General features: G+C 40.4%; 1 pseudogene; it reads left to right on the forward strand.

Annotated features, from left to right (window-relative positions):
• The first annotated feature begins 9524 nt into the window (after positions 1 to 9524).
• On the forward strand, positions 9525 to 9948 carry LOC101572903 (annotated as a pseudogene).
• Positions 9949 to 10240: the final 292 nt, after the last annotated feature.

The following is a 10240-nucleotide window of genomic DNA, read 5'->3' on the forward strand; positions in this document are numbered from 1 at the left end:
TCTTCTTAGGATACTCACATTCAAATATTCACATTTGAATGTTTTAAAGTGATGTATACATATACTTTGTAGGCTACTATATTTACTTTTATGGAAAAATAATGTGCATGTTTATATAAAAGTGTACATTTCATAACAGTAGGTCTTATTGGATCCTATTATGTATGCATTTATTCTTGTAAAGTTGAGAAATGTATCCTTTGATAAAAAAAAAAAACAGCTATAGAGCTCAGGCTGAAAGAGACAATAGTTCAGTAGAAATGTGTTTTAGAAACAGACAAAATAAAAAGTATATTTGGGAAGAGGAGGAAGTGAGGATTAAATGTCTTCAGTTCTTGAAGCTAAGTAGAGCTGGTAACATACCCAAAATGGTTTTGCACAAACTGGGCCTGGCTTTGAGTCTAGCTCTTACAGAGCAGTAAAATCTAAGTTAACACACATTCTCTACCAGGGCAAGGGAGATGCTACTAGAAAGCACAGTTGCTGTGCTGGTGTCACCATCAGACAGTTTCCTCCAGTCTTTCTCCAACAGTCAGAGACCCAGGAGACTTTTGTCATCCTTAACATAAAGGTGAATTTCCGGATGCAGTAATGTGGACATTGTATGTTTGCCCACTGGCTACTTCCCTCTGTATCTCTGGTCACAGTAGAACATCAGTTTCCCTGTCTGACTCTCATTTGGATTCAGCCAATAGACAACACATGGAAGGATGCAGAAGGAGCAGACTGAGGTCAGGTCACCATAGTCCCTTCCTTGGATGGCTGCCTGAACAGTCAGGGCACCAAGCACCATTGTCCGTGTTAGCTAATGCTTCACAGCTCCTGGTCTATCTGTTTCCACTTTATTTTTCCCTCATTTCTCTGTTTTCTATTTCTATTTATAAAACATAACTAACCTCTTTTAGTGACCTTCCTTCCTTTTGAAGTCAGTTTTTTATTTCTTTGAGTTTCTGTTTTTGACCTCAAACTTCAGAATGTCTTTCCTTGTTCCATTGTCTGGGGTACTGGTACATTATATGATTAAGCACACATGATTAAACATGAGTTTACCCTTGTAATCCTAAACACAGGAAATTTTGTACAATGATCACCTTGGGTGCAAGGGGCTTCCCCCAGCTTCTATGTTATCCATTTACAGATACCCATTTGCTCTACATCTTCTCCACCCAGGGGAAAGATATTATACCTGAAGTACTTTTCAGAAGCAAAAGCTGATCATCATGTTTACCTCCAGCAGGAAGACTAACAAGTCTCTGACACCACGCATAGTTATGATTGGGTTCACTTCTAGCCAACAGATTTACTTGACTATATTTCTAGAGTACAAACACTGGCACATCCACGGCTGTTATTTCCTCTGCCAAATGAAGAGGAATCATAAAACCCCAGCAATAAAGATGAGCAGTAGCTACACAGTCTCTAGGGCATATGCCAAATTGAAGAATGAGCTCCCAGAAAAATTGTTGTCTTGAAAATTAGCTCTTCTCTAGTTTCAGAAAGCATGGAATTGACTAAATAGAACAAGGGTCCTTCATGTAGTCCTCTTTCCATTTTTAAGAACCCAAGGACTTCATCAAAAGATGACTTAGGAGACTGCTCACAGAAACAGAAATGAGAAATCATGCAGAAGGTAAAGCACTAATCCTTTGCGTCAGAAGGGCATGGACTTGAACGCTCTCTCCAATGCCTGCTAGTTTGGTGGGAAAATTATTTAATCTATCTTAAGTATATACTGTATGTTCTATCTATTAAAGCTAATAATACACTGAGTGATATTGTTGGAATCATTAAGATAAACAACCTGTGAAAATCCATAAGACTATGACAGACAAAAAAAGGACCTTGAGAAATAATCATTTTGGTGACAATGATAACCATTGTAAGCCTGAGAATCTTTTGAGATTGTTATTTTTTGCACATGAAACTCCCCCATTCCTTTACACAGTACCAGCAAAGAAATCATGTCTTTTGATAGCCATATGCATCATGGCTTCCATCACTTAAAGATAAATCTTGGCTTCCTAGTCAACAGAGTCAAGATGAAAGCCTTTAAGATCATGTTTAATGTATTCATATTATGTTGCTTTCTCACTACTTCAGCCCAGTAGCTGCTTTGTGCCCACCTGGCATAGTATTGCACCTATTGCAAAGTCTTCACTGTGCCGGAAATGATTTGAATATACTTTTCTTATTGCCTAGAATGTCCTACTGATCCCTCAGAGCTTTATTCTGGGTTACTTTATTAGTTTATATTTGTTGAACTCACATCGTATGGCCAGCACTGTGGAGATTAACAACTCTATGATGTGGTACAGTAATTAAGCATATGAAGGACTCTGTCAAGCTTGCCAAAATGGAACTCAGCAAAGTGATACATGTACCAGGATTGCAAGTCCTAAAAATGGCAGAGTGAAAATTCAGAATAAAACACTGTAACTCTAGAGAACCTGTCTTAGCTTCCTGTCACTGCCATGAAAAATTGCTATAGACTTAGTAATTTAAAGCAATATAAGGTTAATATCTTGCATTTTCAAGAGTTGGAAATAAAAAATGAATTTCAGTGGGCTACAATCAAGGTGCCACCAGGGCTGCTGTGTTAGCTCATCCTTTGTTTGCTATAATACAGTACATCTCAATTTAAAGGAGGAGAGATTTAATTTGGCTCCAAGTTTCAAAGGACTCAGTCTATGATCAGCTGACTCCAAAGCAGAAGCATCATAGAAGGGCACAGTGAAGGGAAGCTGCTTAAGTTATGGCATCCAGAAAGTAGGGCAGAGGAATAATGCCAGAAGGGAGAGACCAAGGGACCTGACACAGACCCCAAGATCATGCCTCCATGACCCACCCAGACACTCCCAGAACATCTCCAGGCCAAATTCCAAGACAAATCAAGCTGACCCACCACCTTAGCCATCACAGCTGTCCTCCTTCTGTAGTTCTGAGGGAGTCTGTTTCCTTGACTTTCAAAGCTCTGGGACATTTTGTTTTTCCTATTTCTTGATCCTTTCCTCTGTCTTGACAGCCAACAGCATTATACTTCAACCAACTCTCTCTCCCTTTCCTCCCTCCCTCTTTCCCTTTCTTCCTGCCTGCTTCTTTTCCTTGGTCTAATTCTGCTTCCATTACTGTATCTCTTTCAATGAAAATGTCCACAAACAGTTCCTCTTTTTCTCGGGTTCTTTACATAGCCCTTTGTCTATATCATGATTGCTTTTGAATTTACCAAACTACTTTAAAATTAGTTCTTTGTGCTCCTCCCTTATCAAATAAAATCTTCTTTTGGGCAACGTGTCTAAGCCATATATCAGGGAATTCACCGATCATTAGGCGAATGTGTAGATGGATGAAATGATTAAATATTTGAAAATCATTGTCTTTCCTCTTCTGAGATTATGGGTTTGTGGTTGTTTTAAACAAATGCATTTTTATTTGGCCAAGAGATTGTTTCCAGATTTTGTCAATACCAAGAGTGAAGCGAGAGCTGGCCAGATAGCTCAATGAATTAAAGCACCTGCTTGGGCAGACGCAGGGACTGGGTTCAATCCCCTCCAGGCTATGCTGGCCCTGCTCGTGGGGCACGCTGAGATGGCAATTGAGACTAGGCGTGGTAGCACACCTGTAATCCCAGTGCTTGGGAGACTGAAAATAGGAAAATTACTACTGAGTCTAATCTGTGTAGCAAGACCCAGTACTAAATCCATAAAGAAAAAGGAAAAAGAAAGAGGGAAGCATGGTTTACAAGAGGCAATGGCCTCCTTCCAGTGACACCTGATTTCTTTGGTCATACAGCACTTGGGTGCTTTCTACCTACAAAGCACCAGATTCAGGTGCATAAACATAGATACTGTCATCACTGAATAACTGGTGGTTTAAAATGCAAACATATATGATTCCTATGATTGAAAGAGATGCCATGCTTACATCAGGGAGAACCATCTGTTAGTCTTGCTGGAAGCCCCAGAGTGGTTTTTTCAAAGCTGAGAGAGAGAGAGAGAGAGAGAGAGAGAGAGAGAGAGAGAGAGAACAGACAGACAGACAGACACAAAGAGAGAGACAGAGAAATAGAGACAGAGAGAAAGATAAAGACATGAAAGACAAGAGAGAAACAGAAAGATGGGATTTTAGTATTACTGAGATGGGAGTGCGACTAAGTAACTAGGAACAACTATGAGAAAACCAGAGACTAGGAATTCACCCCCATCTCTGCCATTCAGAGGTTAGGTGGCCTTACTTAAATGACCTCACTCAATCTTTTAAAGTTTTCTTCCCAGCCTATGGAGATTTAAGTACATCTGTCCTATAGGGATTTATGAAAAACGTGAAATAATGTTTACAAAGTGCTTAGCATAAGGCTTGCAGGAAATTATAGCGTAATTATCATTAACGGCAGCCCTTTGCCTTTTCTGCATGTCAGTAACACCCTATTGCTCAGCATGGCAGCAGAACATTTTCAGTGTTTGCTGGAGTTACTTCCTACCTTCCAGGATAGCTGCTGATTGTTGCCCTTTGGCAACCAACTAGATGAACATTGCTGCAGAAGAGACAATTCACTGCTGAGAACTAAGTGGCCACCGTGACCTCCAAATGGTGCAGTAAGCAGGACAAGATGTGTCCTAACTTTCCCTAGAATCTATTCAATATCTTGTAAGATAGAGAAGAATAAAGTAATTTGGATGAGAAGAGACCAGATAGTACAGGGGCCATTTACTGTTTCCCACGTAATGATGATGAACAGAAGAAACTGCCTCATAATTGAGTTGAATTTAGGGATGGTGGAAGAGAGAAGATTGATAACTGATCTATTTTATTTCAAAGCTAGTTTCATAGAGCTGGACAGCAAGTGTTAAGGTAGAGTAATTTATATGTTCCATGGTAAGGGATAATCTCCCTCTAGGAAAATCTGAGATAGATGGAGGTTCGGCTGACCCATCTGAATAAAGCAAGACACAAGGAGAATCACCTGATGGTCTGGTCAGAACCCTGAGGAGGACAGAGCAACTAGGAGCTAAAGACCATAAACCATGAAGCATCAAATGCCAGCAGAGACAGGGTAGCAGACCCCAGACTCAGGCAAGACAAGTTGCAGGATCAAAAATTTCTGCAAATGACCAAGCTCTGGATTTGGCTCTCAAGTACATCCTGTTGGAATTGTGTAGCTTCCTGAGCACTTAAACTAGGACTGACTCAGGGGGAAGAAGAGAACTTCAGGGTGTTGAAGGGTATCTGCTGAATAGCATTGAGTTTCAGTCCAGAGGTAGCTTAAATAAAAATTTCTGAGTTAGACCAAAAGATCTTGAAAAGAACTTGATTAAATTTTGAAGAACTCAGAGTTTCATAGCTAGATATGTTAATTATGCACACCTAAAGCTTTTCACTTTAGTTGATAATCCACCAGTATTTATCTTTTATCAACTCATTATTTTTGACCAAATACAGGCAATGTCACTAAGTTAATCATGCTTGTGTGTTCTGAAGAGCTAGCATTGCATTTTGTGTTAAAGTGTATTCCTTTATAAGTACTATGAGTACTGAGCTACTGAGATGTCCTCGAAGGATGTGTGATTTAATATACAATTTTGCTATGGATGTATGACTAGTTGCACCTAGTCATTTAATTGCCATTTGCTCCAGTGTTACTCTTCAGATGGTGGCTACTATGTAAGAACATAAATGCAATCCAAGATCTGAGAGTACCAATTCTTCATGTAGTGCCTTAGAATCTAAGAGGAAATTTCTATAAATCAAAGTGCTCACTATCTAGCTCAGGAGTATACAAAGCTTTTCTATAAAGTGGCAGAGAATAAATGTTTCAGGCTTTGTGGGTTATAAGGTCTCTGTTGTAATTACTCAGGGTTATAACATTATAACAAGCATAAATGACAAATAAACAAAGGGGCATAGCTGCGTAGGAAAAACTTGATGTGTACAAAACAATCATTAGCTGGGTTTAGCCAACAAGTAATAGTCTGCCATCCTTAATCTCGTTATCTGCAGGAAAAAATTTTTTTCTATAAAAAAAGAATTTTTCTCTTGCCTTTACACATGACAAAAGAGACTCAAAATACAAACTTTCAAATAAATATACTTGCAAAATAAAGCTTTGACAGACAGGTGGCCATTGTTGCAAATCATTTGTCTTGGTTTGCATGCCATCTAGGGTTTCACTGATGCTCTTTGGGAACTGCCATCACCCCCACCCTTAGTCCCTTATAACCTTGGCCCCATTCAAAGAGGAACTAACTAGAGAATACATTAGCCATGGTGGCCAGCATAAAGCTGAAAACCTGATCCCAATTTGCCCACTTAGAAGAAGTCTGTGACTCAATCAAGAAGGCTCCTTAGAAGTAGACCCAAGAGAAACACTGCAGAGTTAATGGCTTAAAGAGCAGTCTAAGGTTGCAGTTGGAATCAAAGACTTCATTGGCAGTTGGGTTCCAGGGCATTTATGTTATGCTCTGGCAGAAAACTTGTCTACATTTTCTCATGTCCTGAAATTTGAGGAAGAACAACATTGAGAATGGAAGACATTAATCTGATGAACAAATTTTCAAGGCAGCCAAATGTTGATGCTGTGGGATGGGTACATATGCAGCCAATGCTGCATTGCAAATCAAGGTACTGAGTACTTTTAAATAGTTTTGAGTTTCACCAGGAAAGAAGTTCCTGTAAATTTGGGGTCTGTAAACTTGGAATAGAGATGAACTTAGTTGCTGAGAGATTAGCATTAAAAGAATCCAAGTGCTTTGGATCATGACAATAGGAAAAAAGTGGATACCAACAAAAACATTGCTTTGAGAAAAAAGCCCAAAGGTACACTGCTTAAGAACAACTGCCTAGGAAATTTGTTCACAGTGTTCAGTCATCTGGGCATTTGAATGCCTCTGTAACCATGATTCAAGTGAGACTGGCTACTACTCAAGCTGTTGGTAGTCTTTGCAACCATCCACAAGGTACTGGCTTTACAAGCATAGAGAATTAATGATTCATGGGATCAAGGAGGCTTCCACCAAAATTTCATAGGAAGACTTGGAAGGTCAGGCAGTATGTGTCTGATGGGACAGTGCTTTAAGTAGTGAAAGGGAAGACAAACGTACAGTGGAATCTCCAGAGATTCAGAGTAAGTGAGCAGGGCCGGGGAGATGGCTCAGTTGAATAAGTGCTTCCCTGGCAAGCGCAAGGGCCTGAGTTCAATCCCCAGTTCCGAAGGAAAAAAAAACAAAGTGAGCAAAGCTAGCCCAAGAGATAAGCCATGAGTGCTACAACCAGAGCCAAGGTGTAGGGTAGAGACTTCCCAATCCATTTGGAGTTCACACAGCTTGTCCTGGTCATTGAACATGAACCTATAGGACTTAATGTTTACTCTTATGGGTTTCAGTCTTGCCTTGATCTCACTGATTTCTCTCCCTCATTCCTCCTCCCCAAGCCTTTGTGTGCTGACAGTGTTTGGCTTTCTTTTGGTTTCTACAAAGGCTCCAAGCTCAGAGTGTGCTTTCAGTCTCAGAAGAGATTTTGGACTTGAACTTTTCAGCAATGCTGAAACTGTTTGGGCTTTAGCAACCCCTAGAGGTAACTGAATGCATTTGTATAAAGGGATGTTCATGGCAGATCAATGGCAGGATGTTATAGTTTATGTCTAGATGTCCCCTGAGAGCCACATGTGCTCAGTCATGGAGCTTGGGGAAGGAGATAAGAGTATGGGAACAGTACAGTTGACTTCAGAAGAGGTGGGTCACTGGGAGAGTAGCCTGGAAAGGTTCATCTCCCTCCTAGGCTCTTCCCATCTTTCTGCTTCGTATCTGCCATCCATGACAAAATCTCTTCCTCCATGCCCCTCTGTCCACTGCCATCCATGACAAAATCTCTTCCTCCATGCCCACTTTTCCTTGGAGCCAGATGACTAGGAACTGAAACATGATCCAAAATGAACTTCTCTAAATTGTGAATGTTGAGTATTTTGTCCCAATGAAGAGGGAAGTAATTAAGATAGATATCATATCTGTTCCCTGGCCCCCTCCTCCCTGGCACTACTCCCTTGCTATATGTCCTGACTGACATGAACTAAGCATCTATGCTTACCCTTGCTCATATGCTGTGATAGTGCCATCTTGGAGCCAGCCATCACTGACCAATCCCCTGAAGGATGAGTCAAATTACACCTTTCCTCCTTAGGTTTCTGGTGTCCAAGGTTGTGTCTGAGCAACAGAAAACTAATTAGTACAGAAGAAGGGCATATTCTATTTGTAAATACTGTCACACTTCACATGAGTAGACTAGAGTCTCTGCAGAATTGGGTATCTGTGGGGCCCTAAAACCAACAGCCTTAGACATCAAAGTCTATGTCTATCAAGTAACTATCTGAACTTACATCTCTATATAGGGGTGTGATAGTGCATTCAATAAAGTAGTACAAAAATAGGTCAGTATATTCTACACAGATAGTTAAATAAAAATATAATGGAAAAATCTCAGAGAATGATCACTGAATCCCTACATCCTTCCATTTATCCCCACCAAGCAAGCCCATAATGTCTGTTTCAGTGAGGAGGAACGGAGGTTCAAAGTTGCCCAGCAAGCTCTTAGGGTGTGTTTAATAAAATAGACAATTTCTATTCTTCAGAGAACTTATTTTTGTCCACAACCTCTATGCCAGAAGTTGATTTCTCTTTTCTATTCTTTTCCTTCCTATTTGCTAAATAGAATTAAAGGATTAAATTGAGATTGTCTGAACAAATAGAAGGGGACCAGAAGATAATAAGACGAGAGAAAGCAAATATGGTCTTTTCAAGGAAAGTCAAAGAGCCAGGGAGTAAGCAAAAGACACACATGCTTATCAGAGTGGGAGATTTTCACAAAAAGAGTAAAAGGAAATTTTGTAGCAAATGAAGAATCCACTCCTTGTTTATGGTCTCTGGGGAAACGGAATGAACTGCTATTATATTTTGTTTGACTTCTGTTACATTAGTGTGATTCCATGCAGAATGACATGGCTAGATAAAAATATGAAGCCCTAGTGGATCTGTACTTGTGGGCTTCAGCTGATGATATCTCATTCAAGAAGCACAGTGAAACTGTCTAGAAACAATGATAGATTCCTTCATTCACTCCACATTTCTATGCAAGCCACTACACACAATGATAAGCTTACAAAGAGCACTGTCAAGAATTTATGCTGAGTGGGGAAATGCAGATGATCACCAAAATCTGTAAAATATATAATAGGTGAAATGTGATCAATGACTGAGAAAAGTAGTGAGAAAGAGAACTTGGGAGTACTGAGAGTAGAGGACTTCCCTAAGATGGTGACTTTTGGCCCAAATATGAAGGGGGTTGCATTTGTCTGATTTCTCATCCAGGAGCCCCAATACCCAACACCCACAACTTAAAGCTTTAAGTTTAACTTGGTTTGCAATTTCAACAGATTCAGCCCATAGCTGGCTGGTGCTAAAGCAGGAACATCACGGAGAAAGGGCCTGATGGAACACAGATGCTGAATTGATGGAAGTTGCAAAGCTGATTGGGGGCGCGGGAGCCCTGGCCGTGGCCCGCGCTGGACCCCGGAGAGACCCGCGGCCCGCGCCGGGCGCCTGCCGCGAGCAGCCCATATGTCTGGGAGTTACAGAGTCATGGGTGATGATGGTTCTATCGATTACACTGTTCATGAAGCCTGGAATGAAGCCACCAACGTCTATCTGATAGTTATCCTTGTTAGCTTCGACCTCTTCATGTATGCCAAAAGGAATAAAAGGAGAATTATGGAGATATTCAGCGTGCCCCCCACAGAAGAAACTTTGGCAGAACCCAACTTTTAAGACACAATGAACAAAATTTGTTTAAGACAACAATTGGAAATGTATTCCATCTCAAGGAAGTATGACTATCAGCAGCCACAAAGCCAAACTGACAGTGTGCAGCTCTCACTGGAATGAAACCTCAGAAGAAGAGAGGCATAAGTAAATACTTTAGCTGAAGGTGGTGACTCAGGCAGGGACCTGTAATTCCAGCGCTTGGGAGGCTGAGGCAGGAAACTCAACAATTTAAGGTCAGCCTGGATTATATACCGAATTCAAGTCAAACCTGAACTATAAGGTTATTGAGACCTTGGTTCACAAACAAAATATTAAGAAAAAAATTTTAAAACAGTAATTGTGAAGTAGTACCATAACAAATTCCTACTTCCTTCTACCAAATCATGAACATTTAAAAACAACAACTTCTGTGTGTGTAAAATCATTGTATTTGG

The sequence above is a fragment of the Octodon degus genome, unplaced genomic scaffold (genome assembly GCF_000260255.1).
Source record: "Octodon degus isolate 3935 unplaced genomic scaffold, OctDeg1.0 scaffold00030, whole genome shotgun sequence".
Classification (NCBI taxonomy): Eukaryota; Metazoa; Chordata; class Mammalia; order Rodentia; family Octodontidae; genus Octodon; species Octodon degus.